Raw genomic sequence first — 24,182 nt, 5'->3', positions numbered from 1 at the left:
AAGTGCAAGAACCCTCTATTATGCTTTCTAATCAATGTAATAGTGAGTCGTGGAAATCCTTAATTACATAGTCCAAAATCTAAGGTCAACTATGCCTAACTCTACACATGTCCTAGAGGAGAAATCGAACAATCTCAACCCTCTATTATGCAATGAGCTTTAGGGATTCCAAGTGATAAACCTCTTCCAAATTATAGACCTAACACTTTGGTCCAGGTGGAAGGTCCCTAACCATGATTAAGCCCTAGATGCTAAGATCACCTCAACGCTTCACTCCGTTGCACGCGCAACTAAGCCCCAGCGGAGGTTCATCCCTTAGACCATTCACTCTATTATGGTCGCAAAGAACTCGAGGAACGGAGGTAGAATCTATCACGTCGGAGGAAAAATTGGACGCTCCTGTACCTCTCGACTCACCCTCTCAACCCTCTCTAACCTAACTTTGTCTAACGCTCGTGGTGTGTCACTCACTCACAAGATTACCAACAAGAACTCTCAACCCCAGTGTCACTCTAGGGGAAATGTTCATACAATCAAGCATTTACGGTTGGAACTCACAATAAACATCTATTTATCAGAAGCATAATAAAGAAGTTCAATGAAATGAATACGTCCTAAGGTTCACAAATATACAAGTACCCACTAGGGGTTTAGCTCTCCATGGAGCAAAATACAATCAAAGAAATAGAATGTAAAAGTAATGAATCCATAGAAAAACCCCCTCGATGGTCGTGTCGATGGTCTTGTGGAAAGTTCTCTACTCGTCGTCCATGGATTCCTTCGTCTGGTATAGGATACACCTCGACAGAAGCTCCCCTACCAACCTTCTTCCTAAGGAATGACTATGTCAGAGCCATAGAACCTCTCCAAAACCTTGGCCAATACCCCTCAAAACTCTAGCTGAAGCCCTCTCGCAAGTTGGGGAAAAGATGGTGAAAAGAATACTAAAATCTGGTCTAGTCGGCTTTAAATAGGGCTGGAATCGGGCGACCCCACGGGCGTGCATAATGTCATACGCCCTTGTGGAATTTCCACACGGGCGTGGATAATTTCCACATGCCCATGTGGATTCTCTGGTTTTCTATTTTCTCGGGCGGCTGTGAACAGTGCTGCTACACCATTTTGCCACAATGTTGCTGCAGTGCTATGCTACAGTATTCGGCCTGAATAGCTTCCCAAATCCATACTTTCATCGGGGTAACGCAAATGGGCACACGTTCACATCGTGGACCACTTGCTTCTTCAATGATAGGAAAGTTGGTGGAGATCTTGTTCTATGTGCATAAGTCGGAATGCTCGAGTGTGACTGTCTTTGTGCCCCTCCAATGGATGTACCCACTCAAATACGAGGAGGTTGGCACACACTCTAGCATCTCACACCTGACCTATGTCTTCGCGTTTGAACCTTAGCAAGATTTCCTCCAAAATTGGTGTATTATGATCTACATTGGTTTCTTTCCTTCATACTCGGCCTTACAACCCTACCTTCAAAAAAGTAACATAAAAACACACATATTTGTGTAAAAACCTGAGAAAAGTAATGCTCACATAAGGAATGAATGCTTCGCATTCATATCGCACAAGCACTTATCACTTTCACACATCCCATGAAATAGCTCTTTCTCTCATTAGGGCATAACAAGTATCTGACTTATTATAGTAGCTACATACATCATGGGTGGTAGCTCTTTCCACCCCCTATATACAAACAATAAACAATTTCCAATTCTCTTGTTTTTTTTTTATAAAAACTAGCACACTAAAGTCCCAAACATAATGAACTAGCATCTTCATAGGTCTAATGAGTGAGAAAAGTGCACAAAGAGCAATCGGACAAAAAAATTCAAAGAAAATTGGATGAAAACTAGAGCATCATAAAATCCAATGTTTATAACCTTGAAAAACTAAGAATTAAACTCTAAACCCTAAAGTAAACCGTCATTAGCAACAAGAGCATACTCAAGAAAGCACAAGTAAAAGTCATGTATAAGGTGAACCCTACCTCACACTTAAGATTTACATTGTCCTCAATGTACGCATGCAAGCACAAAAAAATAATAACAATGGAAGCATAATGTGTGCGGGAATGCAATTAAAACAATACTCCCCTAAACTCCTCCTTAATCGTTTGGTGAAGTCTAACTCATGGGCTTGTTGTATGGGTTGTGAAGCTCACGTGACCATGTGACAACATCACATGATCTTTTCTATGACTAAAACACCATCAACATCACTCTCAAGGCCATCTGCACTGAATATAAGTGGTTCAAGAAAATACGAGTTCATACAAATAACATAATAGAGCATATACTCGCACAAAAGAAAGACCAGAAGATAACTCTCAGAAGGTGAAGCCTTTCTATGTACAATAGTCTAAAAGCTACTAACAAAACAACTAAGAGCAAGAAACTAAAATAACAGTCTCATGCATGTGACGCCTCAAACGTCAGAATCTGTAGCTGGTGCTGGTGCTAGCACAGAAGTGGATGAGACCTCCTCATCAAGAGTCTGCTGAATACGATCAAGATGCTCCCGAATCTGTGCCTGGTTCTCAAGGATGGTAGCAACGGCAGCCTCGAGTCGAGCCAGATGCTCGTGAACTCGAGGGGAAGATGACTCAAGATCGGCTGATGCTGCCGGAGCTGCCTCAGTGACTATGGGCTCGGCTATAAGTGGTGCCTCTGTAGCCTCAGCAGGCTCCTCATCGTCCCCAGATGATGATTCTACTAGTGCATATCCGCCGAGCTTGTACTTCTCACAATGCCCATCAAACGGAGAGTAGCCAAACCCAATGGTGCTGGACTATTGACTCTCTCATCGCCTCTGACCGAGCGGATAAGACCCATCTTGAACATAAGACGAGAGATGTAAGGTCCTGTGAACAATGCTCCCAATCGCAAATATTCACTCTGATAACGAAAGTAATCGGCAACCACATATCCTAAGTGGAGAGGGACTCCATTGACCATGAAATGGAGATACAAAAGATCTGTCCTGCGAAGTGAACCAGTACCATCTCCCCAACCTATCACAGACTTGCTAAGAACAACATGGATGTACTTGTGCGCCAGTCGAGTAAGCAATGAGGCCTTCGACTATACTGCGGAATATTGACGACCACCGCTTAGATCATGGAAAACCTGCCGTGGAGTAAGATAATAAGTATAATCGGTGAGGAGCTCAGTGTACTCGATAGTATCAGCATAGTTTTGATCGTACAATCCGAGATATATCGAGAACTGGGTCAAAGACATCCTATGGGGCTGACCAAAAGCTCAGAAATGAATGGCAATGGAAATATTAAAATTGATATCAACTGTGTCACGATTGAAAGAAAATAAGGCAAGAACTTCCAAGGTGATATCTCGCCTGATAGGTTCTTGAATGGAGAATAATCGGTCCCAACCCCCCACACTAATAAGTGCTCTGACCTCCTCAGCAAGACTAATGTCCTCTATTGCATCCCAGTCGATAAAACGTGACTGTCCAATCTTCAGGTGCTGGAGATGCTCAAACCGCTGCAGATGAAAGGGGTCACGAAATTCGATTACCGGTGGTCGGGTTGGCTCCCTATCATGGGAAGAACATTTCTGGGCCATCCTCTTGGTTCGTGGTGCCATAGCTGCGAAAAAAATAATTAAAAACATCAGTTCAGCATGAATACAGTGTAAACTGGGCACCACATGCGCAAGAGCAATGAGCCGGGGAAAAAAATAGGGCCAACTGGCCTCTGTTCCATCCCACGCGGGCGCGTGGGCGTGTGCTCGGCTCGGCCGAGCAGTCACGCGCCCGCATGGGTGAACCACGTGGGCGCGCAGGCTGCGCACTACGCGGCCATGCACCCCAGCCATACGGTCGCGTGGCTGGGCGCAGCTCTCGGCCAAGGGGGCCACGCAGCCGCATGGCCCTGCGGCCAGTGCGCCACCAACCCACGTGGTTGCATGGGCAGGCCGCGTGACCGCGTGGGTGCCGGACTCTGGCATTTTGGGTGGAGGTGGCCTCCTATGCATCATACAAATCATTCTCATACTTTGAACAAGTTTATAGCATGTTTCCCTATGAGAACTACCATAAAAATACCATGAAAAGTCCATGAAAATGACCTTGAAGAACATGGAAAGGGTGGAAGGGAGTGAAGGCTCACCGGGGCAAATCAGAGAAGAAACTCAGTGTAAACTCTGGCAAATCACCTCTAATCCTCCAAAGAGTTGAAAACAATTGGTTTTAGAGATCAAAACTTGAGTTTTATAGGAGTGAAATGTGGAAGATGAAAGGCTTCTTTGATAATGGAAGATGATGAATAGTGCCCCTTCATGTTCTTATAGGCACATGGGGGTGTGGATTTTCCACACCCCCACGTTGGTACTATACACGACCGCGCGAAAATTCCACGCAGCCGTGTGGACTGCAAAATTACTTTAGATAGTCCAAAAAGTGCCTGAAACTCCAAATTAACACCAATTTTTTTTCAACATTAAACATCAAATTGACACTAACCCATGCTATACACATAAACAATAATTCAAATCACTGAAAAAATTCCAAGAAAACACCAGCAATCAACAAAATTAATGAAGACACACACTCATGAATTTATTTCTGCAGAATTTAAATTTTTGAGTCTAAAAACTAATTACAAGTTTAGGTTGCTTCCCAAGAAGCGCTTGTTTAACGTCGCTTAGCTTGATGTACCTGTTTTTACCTCATGGTGGCTCATAAAGATGAAAAACCTCTTTCCTAGCAACCTCCACACATGATGGACAGAAGTTCTTCATACTCAAGGAGAAATTTTTAACTATGTTACCGAATGAGGGAATGTCGGCTCTTCCATTGTATGCTTGTCCCCTACTGTGTTGGAATACTTTCGGTGGTGACGTCTCGACCTCTTGACTCGGTGAAAAATCTATTTCAAAAATCCTCCTTGAGGTTGCTCATTGAGGACATGTTTTTCACAATTGGTTGTGTCCTCCTCCTCAATATCCGGCCACACCTCATATGGATCTGGATTGAGAAATTCCTGCAAGTACTCATCAGAAATCTCATCATTGACATAAAAAAAATAACAAGTATCATCAAAGTCAAGAGAGTGCTTCATTGTTTCGGCGAGACGGTATGTGATCTTTTCTTCTCCAATGCGCAATGTCATCTCGCCTCCATCCATGTCTAGAGAGCCTTGGAGGTTCTCAAGAAAGGTCTTCCTAGAATTAATGGAACCTCCGCATCTTCATTGACATCTAACACAACAAAATCTGCAGGAAAAATATACTTGTCAACCTTTACCAAAACATCTTCAATTATACCTCGAGGATGACGAACGGTGTGATCGGCTAGCTGTAAAGTCATGCGGTTGGCCTTGGCTCTCCCAACCCCAATTTCTGAAACAATATGTACGGCATGACATTAACACTAGCTCCCGAAACGGCCAATGGTTTTTCTTCCCCAAACATTCGATTGCATAAGGTATGATAAAGCATCCCGGATCTTTCATTTTGTTTGGCAGATTCTTCTGAAGCATTGCCGAACAATTCCCTTCTAACACCACAACCACACTTTCCTCCATCTTCCTCTTGTTGGTCAAGAGGTCCTTCAAGAACTTTGCATAATGAGACATTTAAGATAATGCCTCTACAAAGGGAATGTTAATGTGTTACTATTTGAATACATCCAAAAATTTCCTGTTTTGCACATCAACTTAGTCTTTCTTCAAACGCGCCGGATAAGGGATCCTTGGAGTATATGAAGGAAGTGACGCAGCTGGCCGCTTCTCATTATCTTGTACCTTATCATTTGGCAGTTTTTGAGGAAATTCAGCAGTCTTCCCAATGGGGGTTTTAGCTTGAAGAATTTCAGAATTTTTCTCAGCAGTGAGCTCTTCTTGTAGCTCTGGACCACTTCTCAAAGTGATCGCCTTCAAATGCTCGCTTGTGTTAGTCTCGGTGTTACATGGTAGGCTCCTAAAGGCCTCTCCACCAATGACTTCGCTATTTATGCAACTTGATTCTCCAAATTATGTAAAGAAGCGGTATGATTGCGGAGTATTACCTCTATGTTTTGGAACCTTGTGTCGGTTGATTGAATAAACTTTGATAAAACCCTTTCTAATTCTAAAACTCTCTCCGGAATCGAAGGTGTTTTTTGAAGTTCGGGTGGAGCAGTGGTCTTTTGTTGCCCTTGATTGCCCCACGAGAGATTTGGGTGGTTTCTCCACCCTTGCTTATAGGTGTTGCTATGCGGATTACCTTGTCCTCTTCCTGAATTGCCCACAAAATCTACTTGTTCACTTGGGGCTGAACATGTAATCGAGATAGGATAATCTAAAAACATATGTGAGCCCTAACAACCATCACAACTTGTGATTGCGGCTACCTTTGATGAAGTCAAAGTGTCTAATTTCTTGCTCAATGCTTCTACTTGGGCTACCAAGGATGTAACCGCGTCGATCTCATGGAGTCCAACCACTTTCTTCTTTTCTCTTGCATTCCATTGTTAGATATTTGACAAGGTCCCCTTGCTTATATCCCGCAAGTGCACGGGCTTGTCGAAGTAATAATCCCGGGTGAGCGGGGTCGAATCCACAGGGAGTAGGGATTGAAAATACTTAATTTGATTCTTAACTATGTGGAATATCAATAGTGATAAGTGTGAAATTGATTCAACTCTCAACAATAAAAACAACAAGTGAAAGAGCAAAAGTAAGAAGAGGGTAAGACAATCGATAAAGAATGGGGTACTCGGATAATGCTTCACCTAGGATGATCACTTCAAGTGCAAGAACTCTCTATTATGCTTCCTAATCAATGCAATGGTGAGTCGTGGAAATCCTTACAAACATAGTCCCAAATCTAAGGTCAACTATGCCTAACTCTATACATGTCCCGGATGAGAAATTGAACAATCTCAACACCTCGCACTCGCATAGAGTTGCAATGAGCTCTAGGGATTCCAAGTGATAAATCTCTTCCTAAATATAGACCTATTCCTTTGGTCCAGATGGAAGGTCCCTAGCCACAATTAAGCCCTAGATACTAAGATCCCCTCAACGCTTCACTCCATTGCACGCACAACTAGGCCCCAGCGGAGGTTCATCCCTTAGACCATTCACTCCATTATGGCTACAAAGAACTCGAGGAACGGAGGTAGAATCTATCACGTCGGAGGGGAAAGGGGACGCTCCTGTACCTCTCGACTCACCCTCTCAACCCTCTCCAACCTAGCTTTGTCTAACGCTAGTGGTGTGTCACTCACTCACAAGGTTACCAACAAGAACTCTCAATCCTAGTGTCACTCTAGGGGAAATTTTCATACAATCAAGCATTCAAGGTTGGAACTCACAATAAACATCAATTTATTGAAAGCATAATAAAGAAGTTCAATGAAACAAATACATCCTAGGGTTCACAATCATCCAAGTACCCACTAGGGGTTTAGCTCTCCATGGAGCTTAATACAATCAAAGAAATCGAATGTAAAAGCAATGAATCCATAAAGAAACCCCCTCGATGGTCGTGTCGATGGTCTTGTGGAGAGTCCTCTACTCGTCGTCCAAAGATTCCTTCGTCTGGTATAGGATACGCCTCGATCGAAGCTCCCCTACCAACCTTCTTCCTAATGGAATCACGATGTCAGAGCCGTAGAACTTTCCCAAAACCTTGGCCAATACCCCTCGAAACCCTAGCCGAAGTCCTCTAACAAGTTGGGGAAAAGATGGAGAAAAGAATAATAAAATCGGGGCTGAATCGGCTTTAAATAGGGCTGGAATCGGGCAACTCCACGGGCGTGGACAATACACGCGCCCGTGCGGAATTTCCACACGGGCGTGGATAATTTCCACACGCCCGTGTGGATTCTCTGTTTCTCTGATTTCTCGGACGGCTGTGAACAGTGTTGCTACAGTATTTCCTGCATTGCTCTGCTACAGCTTCGACCTGATTAACTTCCCAATTCCATACTTTCATCGGGGTAACACAAACGGGCACACATTCACGTCATGAATCACTTGCTTCTTCAATGATGTACATGTTGGCGGGGCTCTTGTTCTTATATGCATAAGTCGGAATGCTCGAGCGTGACTGCCTTTGTGCCCCTCCAAATAGATGTGCTCACTCGAATGCGAGGAGGTTGGCACACACTATAGCATCTCACACCTGACCTATGTCTTCGCGTTTGAACCTTAACAAGATCTCCTCCAAAATAGGTGCATTATGGTCCATATTGGCCCATTTCCTTCATACTCGGCCTCACAACCCTACCTGCGTAAAAGTAGCATAAAAACACACATATTAATGTAAAAACCCGAGGAAAGTAATGCTCAACGTAAGGAATGAACGCTTCGCATTCATATCGCACAAGCACTTATCAATATTCAAATCCATTTCCACAATCAATTGTTGGGCTTCTTCGGGGTCTTATTTCCCATTGTTCCTCCTGCGGCGGCATCAAGAAGTTATTTGTTGCTCGAGTTCAACCCATTGTAAAGTGATTGAATAACCATCCACTTGGGGAACCCATGTTGTGGACACTTCCGCAAGAGGTCCTTGAATCGTTCCCAAGTTTCAAATAAAGATTCAAGCTCCATTTTAACAAATGATGATATTTCATTACGAAGTTTTGCCGATTTCCCCGGAGGAAAATACCTTGCAAGGAAAGCCTCTGCCATTTCGTTCCATGTTGTAATTGAAGCTCTTGGCAATGAATGGAGCCATTATTTTTCTCTTCCCTTTATTGAGAATGGGAAAACCCTCAAGCGAATTGCATCATCCGAAACCCCATTGATCTTCAACATATCACAAACTTCAAGGAAATTCTGAATATGATTGTTTGGGTCTTCATCCGCTAACCCATTAAATTGTGCGGACTGTTGAACAATTTGAATGAAACCCGGCTTTAACTCAAAATTCTGGGCTGCTACCGGTGGCCTAACAATGCTCGATTATGTCCCATGAATTGTAGGCCTAGCAAAATCTGAAAGTGTCCTTGGTTGACCCCTTGTTCTGCCATATTCTCATATTCTTCAACCTCTATTTCAGCTAGAAAATTCTATTCCTCAATAGGTTCCTTGCCCCTTCTACGAATTCTTCGCATAATTTCAGGATCCTCTTCAACTAATGTCGAAGGGTTCCTCGGGTAATAACTTGTAGCTGAAATCAATGAAAAAAAACAATAAGAATGGCGAAAGAGAGAAGTATGAAGTGGAAATAGTAAATAAAAATGTGAATGACTAAAGTAACCAAGTCCTAGTGTTCCTAATATCTCGTTCCCCGGTAACGGTGCCAAAAACTTGACACGTCCGAATATGCGTGTAAACCGCAAGTGCACGAGTGTCAAAGTAATAATTACCCCGGTCAGGGGGTAGTCGAATCCACAGGGAACGGAAGTATTAGTATTAACCAATTTTTAGTTATCTAGCCGAAATCAATGGATGTAATGAAATGAACTAATTGCAAGAGAATTAATAAGCAAGCAAACGAGCAAGAAAACAAGTAAAGGAGATCTCAATCAATAAAGATGAGCTACCTGGACAATGCTCACCCAAAGATCTAACATGAAGCTCGTGATTCACTAAATGCTTCTAAACCGAGTCTAATGAGTCGAGCTAATCCAAGAACTACCGGCCCTTGCCTCCAAACCACAAGTACTAGTTCCTTACAAGGTCCCGGCGGAGAAATCAATCATTCTCAACACCTCACAACCCATATGACCTCAATACGCTCTAGGGACACCTAAGAGTGAAACTGATTCCTGAAGATAGATCTAACCCTAATTACCGATGAAGGATCTCTAGCCCCCTACAAGGTCCCGGCGGAGAAATCCTCAATCTCACGCCTCACACCAAATATGGTTGCATAGAGTTTAGAAAATACGGAGATAGGAAACACTCAATCAGAAGGGAAAGGGGACACTCCACTATCTCATGACTCACCCTCTCAACCCTCTTTAACCTTGAAGTTCAAACTCTAATGGAGACCTCTCTCACATCAAAGTAACAATTCATGTGAATCCAATCAACCACAAGGATTAATTAAACTATAAAGCAATGAGAATACAATATTAAAACTCAAATCAACTCGGATTTAATAGAAACATAAAGCAAATCATAACCAAAAACATAGATCCCACGGTTCACATGCCCAAATACCTACTAAGGTATAGCCCTCCTTGGAACAAGTTACAAAACAATGATTAATACAATGAAAAGCAATGAAAACCATGAAGTAAAACCCCCTTAAATTCATGATGATGGCCTTGATGGGTCGCTAAACATCTTGAAGAATCCTTCTTCAAAGCTAGGTCACCGAAGGCTCCCTCTATGCTATGACCTCCTCCAATATCGCCAAAGACCTCTTCCATAACCCTGGTCACCTTGCCTTCAAAGTGCTCGCCCAAACCCTCGTCAAAACTATCAAAAATAGGGCAAACGGCCTATTTAAAGCCCAAAACCGCGACTGTCACGTGCCCTCACGCGCCCGTATGGATTTTCCACGCGGCCGCGTGGGTTGAAGGAATTTCCACAGTAATTTCGCTACAGTACTGCTATAGTGAAATTACTATAGCAAAATTGTTGCAGTCTATTGCTACAGTACTTTTCACAAAAACACTGTCCAAACACTCTTCTCTTGAGGCCACATGTCCGAGCACACATCCATGTGGTAGGCTATAAAACTTTTCTTCATCGATGTATCTTTGAGAGGTCTTGCAATCTTCACAAAGAGAAGGAACATGAAGATGTGGCCACCTTTGTGTCCTTCCAACTAGTGAATTGACTTGAATCTTCTTGGAAGTTGGCACACATCTCCACATTTATGAACTCCTCTCGTGTCTTGGTCCTTGAATTGAACAAGAACTCCCAACATTGTGTCTTTATAGCCTATCTTTGCTTCCTTTTTACTCTTCAAGGCATTCACAACCTATATGCATAAAAGAACACCAAATACACAATATGAGACATAAACCGTAGTAAAAATGATGCTCAATGCATGTAAAACATATATAAAAATATGTCTACTCAAGCACTTATCACATAGTGTGAGGTATTGAGACTAAGCGATTTCTCCACCGCGACATAGTGTAGGTTAGTCACGGTTGACCTCAGGTTTGAGACTGTATGTTTATAGATCTCCATGACTCATTAGATATCAATTAGAAGACATAATGATTAGTCTTACACTTAAAGCAAATAGTCTTAGGGTGAGTAACATTCGGGTGCCCATCTTCTATCGATTGCCTCTCCTCTCATTTTATTGCATCTCTCTTTCTTGCTTTTGTTATTTCTTTTGTTTCTCACATTGATATTGTTCACACCACTATTGATTCATATTCACCATAGTTAAATAGCAAATCTAGTGTTTCTAATCACTATTCCCTGTGGATACGACTACCCACTCACCAGGGTACTTTTATTACTTCTATAACCCGTGGACTTACGGTACACACAAAAAAGATGTTGTCATGGCACCTCCTTGTCTTTTGCTCTCTCCTTAAATTCCACGACCTCAGCCAACTGAAAATTGGTCTTTGATAAATGCCTCTTGCTTATGTCCAGCAAGTGTACGGGTTTGTCGAAGTAATAAATCCCAGATGAGTGGGTATCATATACACAAGGAGTAGGAGATAAAAACACTTAAATTATTTCTTAACTAAGCTTAAAGTGATAAGTAGTTGTGTGACAAGATATAACGTAAGAAAAGTAAAAGACACAAGAAAGAGAGCACACTGTAAAGGGGAGGTGACCAATTGATAAAAATGGGGTTCCCGGATATTGTTCTGCCTACGATAATCATTTCAAGTGTAAAACCCTCTATTATGCTTTTTAACTAATGCATTAACGAGTCGTGGAGATCTTTCAATACATGGTCCCAAATCTAAGGTCAACCATGCCTAACTCTATACATGTCCTAGAGGAGAAATTAAACAATCTCTGAACCTTGCACTCGCATAGAATCGTAATAAGTTCTAGGGATTCCAAGTGATAAATCCTCTTAATAAATGTAGACCTAACCCTTTGGTCTAGGTGGAAAGTCCCTAGTCACAATTAAGCCCTAGGTGCTAAAATCACTTCAACGCTTCACTCTGTTGCCTCTGCAGCTAAGCCCCAGCAGAAAGTCATCCCTTAGCCCATTAACTCTACTATGACTGCAAAGAACCCGAGGAAATGGAGGTAGGATAAATCACATCAGAGGGGAAAAGGACGCTCTGCTACCTCTCAACTCACCCTCTCAACCCTCTCGAATCTAGCTTTGTCTAACTCTCATGGTGTGTCAGTCACTCACAAGGGTTACCAATAAGAATCCTCAACCCTAGTGTCACTCTAAGGGAGTATTCGCACAATCAAGCATTCAAGATTGGAACTCAGTTAAAACATTAACTAATGAAAGTATAATGAATGGTTTAACGAAACAAATACATCCTAGTGTTCACAAATCCAAAGACCGACTAGGGGGTTTAGCTCTCCATGGAGCTAGTTACAATAAATTAAATCCAATGTAAAAATAAGCAATCCATAGAAAACTCCCTCGATAGTCATGACGATGGTCTTGTGGAGAAGCGTCTACTCGTCCAAGGGTCCCTTTGTCCGGCCTAGGATACACCTTGCCGGATCGGTGCCAATGAAAGCTCTCCCACTAACCTTCTTCCAAATGGAGTGCGATGTCAGAGCCGTATAACCTCTCCTAATCCTTATCCAATACCTCTCCAAACCCTAGGTGCCGCCCTCTCTCAATTTGGGGAAAAGATGGAGAAAAGAATCTTCAAATCGTGGCTGAAATCAGCCACAAATAGCGCTAGAATCGGGCATCCACATGCCCCTGTAGATTCACCACACAGTCAATGTAATTTCCACACTGGCGTGGATGATTTCCCCACGCTCGTTTGGATTTTGTGGAATTTACTTTTCTCGGCTGGCTTTGAACAGTACCTGCTACAAAGAATTGCTACAATGTTTGCTATAGTGCACTACTACAGTGCCGACTTGAAACACTCCCGAATCCATGTTTTCATCGAGATAACATAAATGGGCACACATTTACATATTGTAGGTCGCTTTACTTCTTCAACAACGGCTTCATCAGTGAAGATCTCGCTATTAATGCACAAGCCAAGTGATAAGTGCTTGTGCGATATGAATGCGAAGCGTTCATTCCTTATGTTGAGCATTACTTTTCTCGGATTTTTACACTAATATGTGTGTTTTTATGTTACTTTTATGCATGTAGGGTTGTGAGGCCGAGTATGAAGGAAAAAAGACAATGTGGATCATAAAGCACCGATTATGGAGGAAATCTTGCTAAGGTTCAAACGCGAAGTCATAGGTCGGGTGTGAGATGGTAGAGTATGTGCCAACCTCCTCGTATTTAATTGAGCACAACCATTTGGAGGGGCACAAACAGAGTCAAACTCGAGCATTCCGACTTATGCACATAAAACAAGAGCTCCACCAACTTACCTATCATTGAAGAAGTAAATGATCCACGACGTGAACGGGTGCCCGTTTGCGTTAGCCCGATGAAAGTATGGATTCGGGAAGTATTTCAGGTCGGATACTGTTGCACAGGAATGTAGCAAAATTGTAGCAAAATATTGTAGCAGCACTGTTCACAGCCGGCCAGAAAGCAGGAAACCAGAGAATCCACACAGGCGTGTGGAAATTACCCACGCCGGTGTGGAAATTCCATAGGGGCATGTGACATTATGCACGCCCGTGGAGTCGCCCAATTTCAACCCTATTTAAAGCTTTCAGCCCCGATTTTTCTATTCTTTTTCTCCATCTTTTCCCCAACTTGTGAAAGAGCTTCGGCTAGGTTTTGAAGGGTATTGGCCAAGGTTTTGGAGAGGTTCTACGGCTCCGACATCGTCATTCCTTAGGAAGAAGGTTGGTAGGGGAGCTTCCATCGAGGCGTATCCTATACCGGACGAAGGAATACTTGGACGACGATTAGAGGACTTTCCACAAAACCATCGACACGACCATCGAGGGGGTTTTTTTATGGATTCATTGCTTTTACATTCTATTTCTTTGATTGTATTTAGCTCCATGGAGAGCTAAACCCCTAGTGGTTACTTGGGTATTTGTGAACCCTAGGATGTATTCAGTTCATTGAATCTCTTTATTATGCTTTCAATTAATTGATGTTTATTGTGAGTTCCAATCTTGAATGCTTGATTGTATGAACATTTCCCCTAGAGTGACACTAGGGTTGAGAGTTCTTGTTGGTAACCTTGTGAGTGAGTGACACACCACGAGTGTCAGAGAAAGCTAGGTTGGAGAGGGTTGAGAGGGTAAGTCGGGAGGTACAGGAGCGTCCAATTTCCCCTCCGACGTGATAGATTCTACCTCCGTTCCTTGAGTTCTTTGTGACCATAATAGAGTGAATGGTCTAAGGGATGAACCTCCGCTGGGGCTTAGTTGCGTGTGCAACGGAGTGAAGCGTTGAGGTGATCTTAGCATCTAGGGCTTAATCATGGTTATGGACCTTCCACCTGACCAAAGGATTAGGTCTATAATTAGGAAGAGATTTATCACTTGGAATCCCTAGAGATCATTGCAACTCTATGCGAATGCGAGGTGTTGAGATTGTTCGATTTCTCCTCCGGGACATGTGTAGAGTTAGGCATAGTTTACCTTAGATTTGGGACTATGTAATTAAGGATTTCCACGACTCATTATTGCATTGATTAGAAAGCATAATAGAGGGTTCTTGCACTTGAAATGATTATCCTAGGCGGAGCATTATCCGGGTACCCCATCTTTATCGATTGCCTTACCCCCTTCTTTACTTTTGCTCTATTACTTGTTGTTTTTATTGTTAAGAATTGAATTATTTTCACACCTATCAATATTGATCTTTCACATAGCTAAGAATCAAATTAAGTGTTTTTATTCCCTATTCCCTGCGGATTCGATACCCGCTCACCGGAGATTATTATTTCGACAAACCCGTGCACTTGCGGGATATATGCAAGGGGACCTTGTCAAGTTTTTGGCGCCGTTGCCGGGGAATAGGCGTTTAGAGATACTTTGCACTTTGTTTTCTTAGCTATTTACCCTTCATTCTATTTCACATCTCTTCTCTATCACTGTTCTGATTTGTTCTAAAAAAAAAAAAGAAACAAAAATTTATTTCACACTTTCTTATTCTTCCATCATTCTCATTTGTTTTCTTTTGTCATGTCTTACTTTTTCTTGCAAGGATTTTAAATGATGATTGACCCAGTTGTTGCTCTATATTTGCAGGTTGAAGCTCTGAGTGAAAAAGTTGATTGAATTTTTGCTTGACAACAACCGAGCATTCCTTGTTGCAACACATATCATCCAATTGAAAAGGGCTACCCAAACTTCTTGTGGAATAGTGATGGACAATTTTGGGAAGCCCCTTAAGAGGAAAGTCAAAAGGGTGAGATACTCGTAGAGGATGCACTTCAGTTACAAAGAGTATTAGCTAACTTCATTGAAGCATCCGATGTCTGCGTCCAAAATATGGAGACCACACTGAGATGTCATGAAGCCTCCTATAAAAACCTTGAGCATCAATTAGGGGGGATACTTGACACACTCTCCAAGGAACAACAAGCATTTCAGCACGCAATTCAAGTTCCTTGTAGAGATGATGTGGTAGTGAACGACAATGAAGAAGTTGGGCAAATTGATTACATTGGTGTAGACATTGAAAAGGGAGAAGCTGAATACCATTTTGAGATTTTGGACACTGTGAATGAAGATTGTGCTTGTGAGAGAGAAAATTTTCAAGGTGATTTGTTAGTGTCATGTTCCTTTCAAGCTGAAAATACACAAGAGGAAGTAAATCCTAAGGTAATGGAACAAGCTCCACTCTTTGGGATTGATCAACTCATAAATTGCAGGAAAGAGTTTTTGGGTTTGGAAGAAGATGTGGGTAGGAGATTGAAGCCATCCAATGACCCACCTGTGCTAAGCTTGGACAATTCCCAACCCAAATTGTTTCCGTGGAGGCCAAAGGTAAGATGGTTGGACTCTCAAACAAATATTTTTCTCGGATGGAACACACTCTTTTCAAGCCCCCATAAGGTAAGGAAGAGGTACATCAAGCTAAGTGACGTAAAACAAGCGCTTCTTGGGAGGTAACCCAAGCAATTACTGTTTTCCTAGTTTTTAGTTTAGTGTTTGCATAAATAAGAGCATGAGTGTTGGTGTTTTGATTCTTATATGTCATTGCTATGCTTTTCTTGTGGACTATTAGTGTTATCTTGTGCTTCATGTGTTTTGGTAAAGTTTTGGTCGTTTGAGCTATTTCTCATGTTTTTCACTGGTAAAACTTACATATTAAAGTAGGCTCTGAGTGTGTAAACATGTTAAAAACATTTTCTATACAGCCTGCAGAATTTTCTAAGGCATCCAGAGAAAACATACGGGCGTTTGGAATTTCCGCACGCCCGTGGATTTGCACTGCGAGTTCATCCAGACAAGTCACAGGGGCGTGCGGCTGGCTATGTGAACGACCATGCGACTGTCACACGCCCATGGGTAATTTCCGCATGGGCGTGTGAATTCTTGCGGAGTTGGGCGATTTATCCCGAGAGCACACAGGCGCGTGGACTCGCCCCTGTGAGCAACCTTGTGAACCACACACGGGCGTGGGGAATTTCCACACGCCCGTGCAAAACTCTGCAGGGAGAACCCTCCATCCCGAGAAGACACAGGGACGTTTGGCTGCCCATGTGAGTTGGCCATGTGAATGTCCACGCCCATGGGGAAATTCTGCACGGGCGTGTGGAACAATTGGTATTTTTCTCGGATGTCCAGAGAAGCCACAGGGGCGTGCGGCTGCCCCTGTGGGTCGGGTGCACGGGCGTGGGTATTTTCCGCATACCCGTGCGAGAGCAGTCAGAGTCAAAAGAGCATTTTCCCGAGAGAGAAGAGGGACGTGTGTACGCCCCTGTGGTGCTCTTGAAGTAAGGCGCACGGGCGTGGGAATTTCCACAACCCCGTGTGGATGCACAGAATTCCAAGAGACGCGATTTTTTCCTTAAAAAGCTTGTGATCCGTCTCATTCTTCATCCCCAGTCGCCTGGAAACTACTTCTGATGATCTGTTCGACTGCTCATTGTTGTTTTGGAGGATTTTGCTTTACATATCATACCGGTTTTCAGAGTTTTCACATTTATTTCTTCGGTAACCTTTTCATCCTCTTTTCTTCTCCAACACTTATTTTTCACAGATTAAATATCTGTAATTGCGAATTTTCATGCATGGTGTATGTTTAGGAAACATCTAGAAGTGGTTTTAAATTTAATTTTTGAGAGTTGTTCTGTACCCGTGCAGGGATTTCACGCCCTGCAGATCCACACAGGCGTGGGTAATTTCCACAAGCCCGTGTGGAATTCTGTAGTATATCGCTTTTGAGATTCTTTGATCATTTTTCTTCTTTTGTACTACAGATATGGCACCTCGCATGAAGAAGAATGAAGTAAAGCATTTCAGACTCACCCCACCTGATCCAATGCACATGGAATTCTCAAACCCCAAGCATCAAGCTCGATTTGAGAGACTTTCAGCACTCGGGTTTGGTCAGACTTGTGTCACGGATTTGCAAGTGCTGAAAGACATTCAGCAGAGTGACGAGCTGGCTAATGAAATTGATAAGATGCTAGCAGTAGGAAGCTGGAGGAGGCTACTGGCGATCAGTGAGCCAGCTTACCGCGCATTGATGCTTGAGGTTTTAGCATCTTTTGAGTTTCGTTTGATGCATGGGAGATTTGACACTACGGAGGCGATACAGTTTCGGGCATTCGGACATCTGTTCTCCATGAGTGTCACTAAGTTTTTGATTCGGACAGTCCTGTACGATGTCGCTTACACAAGTACAGTGGAGTATGGATGATTACCGACAGATTTTCCATTATCAGTGACTCCATATCATGCGTATAGGATTCTGTGTGGACATGGTGAGTATGAACCGGGGTTGTCGAAGGCCACTAACTTATCGCGGTTCAGCTACAGGTATTTGCACGCAGTTATCAACAGGTCTGTGTCAGGTCGAGCAGATAACATAGCTGCTCTTACCAAGCTGGATTTGCTCTTTTTATACTCCATGGCCCATAATGTGCCGCTTCATTTGGGGTGTATATTAGCGGATATTCTGCAGTACCAGGGTCATTCGACGAGAGTGGGTTTATTATTTGCTGGTCCCTACATCACCAAACTCATTTTGTAAATGGGTTTGGCCGACGCTTTAAATGGTGTTGAGAGGACAGTTGTGCCTACTCCTCTTGCGTTTGATACGATCAGGAGGATGGGGTTGGTACGGAGATTTGGGCCAGGGGTCTATATTCTTGCTACAGCTACCCCAGATAGCACCAAGAGCGAAGGAGATACTGTGGAAGATTTCCAGCAGACTCCCACACCTTCTATAGCACAGGGTACTCAATCTTATGACCGTATTGAGAGGCTTGAGAGCGATGTGAGAGATTTGGACCGAGGTAGCGGAGCTCCGTGCTATACAGTCAGCTCAGTATACAGATCTTATGGCCCAGTTAGACTTTCTATGAGATCTATTGAGGACTCCTCGGGCCCCCTCAGTTCCTCCAGCACCTCCATCCTCTACCCCAGCACCGGTGGACCCACCATGTTCCTTTTCAGCAGCAGCAGTAGTACAGGAGCCCGAGGGCGACACCGACATTCGACCTTTCCTTTACTTTCTTGCATTTTATTTTATTTTTATTTTCTTTAGACTTTTTCACTCAGAAAGGATTCTCCTTCTGAGTTTGTTTTCATTTTGCATTATCGAGTTGTATTCATCGCTTTATCTTTTATATATACTCGAGTTGTTTTGTTTTATTGAGCTTCACTGAACCCCTTCGTGTATGCGTGCAGATGGTCTTGTCATCTTGGGAATTGAGACTTAGTCATGGGTACGGCCAAGGTGCTGAGGTACTTGGTCGTGTGAGCTTCACAACCCATCGGAACACTACTCCCATGGAATTAGCTTCATCAAACGCAACACTAGGAGTCACGGGAGTATTGTTTTGATTGCTTCTCCCACATCTATTTTTGAATGATATACATGTTGAGTGAGCTTGCATGTGTACATTGAGGACAATGTATAACTTAAGTGTGGGGGGGAGTTTCATAATGTGCTCATCTTTTCTATTGTTCTTGATTGATATATGCTCACATAGCCAATGGCGGTTCACCTTAGTTGCAATGATTGTATTCTGAAGTTTAGGAAAATTGTTAACATTGAATGTTTTCATGCTCTAGTTCTTGCTTGAATTTTTAGGAATTTTCGCCCGATGTACACTCAGTGCACTACTCACTCTTTAAACTCTATTGGAAACTCATGTTCAATGTTAAAGGGACTAGTTATAGTAGTTTCTTGTGTTAAATTCTAAAAAAAAAAATTGATGAAAAGAAGGAACAAAATAGTTTTATTGTTTAATTGTGTTTGTTGGGTGGAAAGAGCTACCACCTATGAAGTATGAAACTACTTTCATAAGTCGGATAGTAGCTATGCCCTAATGAGAGAAAGAGCCATCTCATAGGATGAGTGAAAGCTACCACTCGGGTAGAAAGAGCTACCACCTCGAAAGTGTGAAAGCCACCTTAGCGGCCGCTTTGGAAAGGGCTACATTAGAGGATGCGTGAGGCTACTACCATCTTTGAAATTGTTGTCACTTTTGTAGATAAATAAGTCCCTTGTACTTAGAACGTTGAGGAGTATACGTTGGGTTGTTTTGAGTGAGCTCACACACATACACGATTTCGGGTTTGTTGTCCTTTTTGATTCAAGTTTTTAGCTAGAGCATTGATTTTTCGTATTTTGTGTTGAAATTTTCCTTATGTGTACAATACTCTCTTTGTATACCTTGGTGAACCTAAGGCCAAGTACTTTCAATATTTTCTTCATTGATGCACAAAATGTTTTAATGTTTGCTTGAGGACAAGCAAAAGCTTAAGTGTGGAGGAGTTTGATAAGTGCTTGTGCGATATGAATGGGAAGCGTTCATTCCTTATGTTGAGCATTACTTTTCTCGGGTTTTTACACTAATATGTGTGTTTTTATGTTACTTTTATACAGGTAGGGTTGTGAGGCCCGAGTATGAAGGAAAGAAGCCAATGTGGATCATAATGCACCGATTCTGGAGCAAATCTTGCTAAGGTTCAAGCGCGAAGACATAGGTCGGGTGTGAGATGCTAGAGTGTGTGCCAACCTCCTCGTATTTAATTGAGCACAACCATTTGGAGGGGCACAAACACAGTCAAACTCGAGCATTCTGACTTATGCACATAAAATAAGAGCTCCACCAACTTACCTATCATTGAAGAAGCAAATGATCCACGACGTGAATGTGTGCCCGTTTGCGTTACCCTGATGAAAGTATGGATTCGGGAAGTATTTCAGGCCGGATACTGTTGCAGAGGAATGTAGCAAAATTATAGCAAAATACTGTAGCAGCACTGTTCACAGCCGGCTAGAAAGCAGGAAACCAGAGAATCCACACGGCCGTGTGGAAATTACCCACGATCGTGTGGAAATTCAACAGGGGCATGTGACATTATGCACGCCCATGGAGTCGCCCGATTTCAGCCCTATTTAAAACTTTCAGCCCCGATTTTTCTATTTTTTTCTCCATCTTTTCCCCAACTTGTGAAAGGGCTTCGACTAGGTTTTGAGGGGTATTGGCCAAGATTTTGGAGAGGTTCTACGGCTCCGACATCATCATTCCTTAGGAAAAAGGTTGGTAGGGGAGCTTCCATCGAGGCATATCCTATACCGGATGAAGGAATCCTTGGACGACGATTAAAGGACTTTCCACAAGACCATCGGCATGACCATCGAGGGGGTTTTTCTATGGATTCATTGCTTTTACATTCTATTTCTTTGATTGTATTTAGCTCCATGGAGAGCTAAACCCCTAGTAGACACTTGGGTATTTATGAACCCTAGGATGTATTAATTTCATCGAATCTCTTTATTATGCTTTCAATTAATTGATGTTTATTGTGAGTTCCAACCTTGAATGCTTGATTGTATGAACATTTCGCCTAGAATGACACTAGGGTTGAGAGTTCTTGTTGGTAACCTTGTGAGTGAGTGACACACCATGACCGTCAGACAAAGCTAGGTTCGAGAGGGTTGAGAGGGTGAGTCGAGAGGTACAGGAGCGTCCCATTTCCCCTCCGACGTGATAAATTCTACATCTGTTCCTCGAGTTCTTTGCGACCATAATAGAGTGAATGGTCTAAGGGATGAACCTCCACTGGGGCTTAGTTGCGGGTACAATGGAGTGAAGCACTGAGGTGATCTTAGCATCTAGGGCCTAATCGTGGTTAGGGACCTTCCACCTGGACCAAATTGTTAGGTCTATAATTAGGAAGAGATTTATCACTTGGAATCCCTAGTGCTCATTGCAACTCTATGCGAGTGCGAGGTGTTGAGATTGTTCGATTTCTCCTCCGGGACATGTGTAGAGTTAGCTATAGTTGACCTTAGATTTGGGACTATGTAATTAAGGATTTTCATGACTCACTATTGCATTGATTAGAAATCATAATAGAGGGTTCTTGCACTTGAAATGATTATCCTAGGCGTTGCATTATCCAGGTACCCCATCTTTATCGATTGCCTTACCCCCCTTCTTTACTTTTGCTCTCTTACTTGTTGTTTTTATTGTTGAGAATTGAATCATTTTCACACTTATCAATATTGATCTTTCGCATAGCTAAGAATCAAATTAAGTATTTTTGTTCCCTATTCCCTGTGGATTCAATACCCGCTCACCCGGGATTATTACTTTGACAAACCCGTGCACTTCCACAAGAGCTAAACCCCTAGTGGGTGCTTGGGTATTTGTGAATCCTAGGATGTATTTGTTTCATTGAATTTCTTTATTATGCTTTCAATTAATTGATGTTTATTGAATAAGATGCCTTTTTTGATTTTGGAATGACTGTCTGACTGCATTCAACTTGCTGAAGGAGAGAATAGTGTAGGCACCAATTTTAACTATACCGGATTGGAACGAACCGTTTGAGCTCATGTGCGACACAAGTGATTATGCTGTTGGAGCAGTTTTGGGTCAAAGGATAGATAAGTAGTTCTGACCGATTTATTATGCTAGCAAGACTCTCACAAGTGCTCAGGAGAATTATTCAACAAGTTTAAGCCATACCTCATCTATCTAGGGTCACAGTATTTATAGTTCACTCAACACTCCGCTATCTCATGAACAAGGATGACGTAAAACCAAGATTAATTTGTTGGATCTAATTATTACAAGAGTTTGATATGGAAATAAAAGATAAGAGAGGAACTGAAAATGTAGTTTCGGATCATCTTTCAAGATTGGGAGATTACCAGGGGCAAGAACCGGCAAGCAAGGAAATTAATGATTTCTTCCCCGAAGAGCAGTTGTATGTAGTTCAGGAGTCAGAGTCAGAGGATGCTCCATGGTTCACGGATTTTGCAAACTGTTTGTCTGGGAAGGTACTGAACGAAGGACTCAGTCTTTAACAGAAGAAAAAGTTTTTCAGTGTCTTGAAAAACTATTTTTGGGATGATCCCTACCTATTCTGTGTTTGTGCAGACCATGTGGTTAGAAGATGTATGTCTAGAGAGGAAGGTTGGAGCATTATCGCAGGGTACTGCAGCAAATACTGTAGTAAATATTATAGCAGGTGTTGTTTACAGACGGCTGAAGAAGGAGTAAAATAGAGAATTCATACAAGCGTGTGGAAATTCCACATGCCCGTGCGAAAAATCCACAAGAACGCCCACATGGGCGTGTGGATTCCTGATTCTAGCCATATAAAAAGCCAATTTCTGCCCCGATTTTAGAATTCTTTTCTCCATCTTTTCCTCAACTTGAGGGAGAGTGGCGACTAGGGTTTAAAGAGGGATTGACTAGGGATTTCGAGAGGTTCTACGGCTCCGACATCGCATTCTATTTGAAAGAAGATTAGTGGGGATCCTAAACTTTAACATACACTTAGAAGAAAAGGGAAAGAACCTGTGTAAGACCATCTAATCTAGCTGATTTTGATGTAGAAGAATCTGAAGACATGGTAGAACAGAATGAGCAACATCGGACATTATCTGATTATGCCAGACCTTCAGTATTGGGGACACAATTGAGTATTGTGCGTCCATGATTACAGCTTAGAACTTCGAGCTAAAGCCGGCTTTCATCCACATGTTGCAACAATCAACACAGTTCAATGGTTTGGCAGATGAGCATCCAAACAGTCATATAGAGAACTTTCTTGAGGTGTGTGATATTCTTAAGATAAACAGGGTGACGAATGATGCCATCAAGTTGAGAGCCTTCCCATTTTCCTTAAAGGGGAGAGCGAAGCGTTGGCTATACTCATTATTTAGAGCATCGATTACCACATGGGAGGAGATGCTAGAAGCTTTTTCGGCCCATTATTTCCCTCCCAGAAAATCTGCAAAGCTTAGGAATGAGATCTTGTCTTTTGTACAATCAGAATTAGATTTTCTATTTGAGACATGGGAAAGGTTCAAGGAGCTCCTGAGAAAGTGCTTGCAACACGGATTCCTAGAGTGGATAATTGTTCAGACCTTTTACAATAGGTTGAATCCGAGTACAAGACAACTCATGGATATGGCAACAGGAGGTACCTTAGGTAGCAAGATCCCCGGTGAGGCCCGTGAACTAATTGAAGAAATGAAGTTAAATAGATACCAATTAAATGCTAGGGAGAAGAAAAAAGTGACCAGGCTCCATGAGATAGATGAAGTAACTTCATTGGTGGCTCAAGTGGAATCATTGAGTAAGAAGTTAGATCTTCTAACTTCGAATACAGTGACAGGAGTGACTACTTGCACCGGGTGTGGTGGATTACATGCTCCCTCTGATTGCCCAATCTCTATTGGTGATGCATCTTCGGTTGAGAATGTCAATTTTTTGGGTAATGCAATGACGAACCAAGGGAATCCATATAGCAACACCTACAATCCGGGTTGGAAGAATCATCCCAATTTTTTGTGGAGCAACCAAGATCCACAAAAGGCCATGGGGCTATCAGGTTTCCAACAACAATAAGCCCCAAACATGGAAAACTGAGTTTCAGGTTTGGTGACCCGAATGACCGATTTCGAGAAGGCCTTGAATAGGTTTGTGCAATCATCAGATAGAAGATTTCAATCAGTCGCGGCTACACTTCGTAACCACACCGCCTCTTTGCACAATCT

At 42.6% G+C, this 24,182-nt stretch overlaps 2 non-coding genes across 2 annotated transcripts; one reads left to right on the top strand and one right to left on the bottom strand.

The window, feature by feature from the left end:
* The first annotated feature begins 8,501 nt into the window (after nt 1-8,501).
* On the top strand, nt 8,502-8,608 carry LOC120274263. The gene has a single exon (XR_005540794.1). It is a non-coding gene; the product is annotated as a small nucleolar RNA R71 (small nucleolar RNA).
* Nucleotides 8,609-23,418: 14,810 nt separating this feature from the next.
* LOC120274290 lies at nt 23,419-23,525 on the bottom strand. Its single transcript, XR_005540820.1, has one exon. It is a non-coding gene; the product is annotated as a small nucleolar RNA R71 (small nucleolar RNA).
* Nucleotides 23,526-24,182: the final 657 nt, after the last annotated feature.

Source organism: Dioscorea cayenensis, chromosome 12 (genome assembly GCF_009730915.1).
Source record: "Dioscorea cayenensis subsp. rotundata cultivar TDr96_F1 chromosome 12, TDr96_F1_v2_PseudoChromosome.rev07_lg8_w22 25.fasta, whole genome shotgun sequence".
Classification (NCBI taxonomy): Eukaryota; Viridiplantae; Streptophyta; class Magnoliopsida; order Dioscoreales; family Dioscoreaceae; genus Dioscorea; species Dioscorea cayenensis.
Note: the sequence above shows the minus strand (reverse complement) of the source record. Positions and strands in the feature narration are given on the sequence as shown.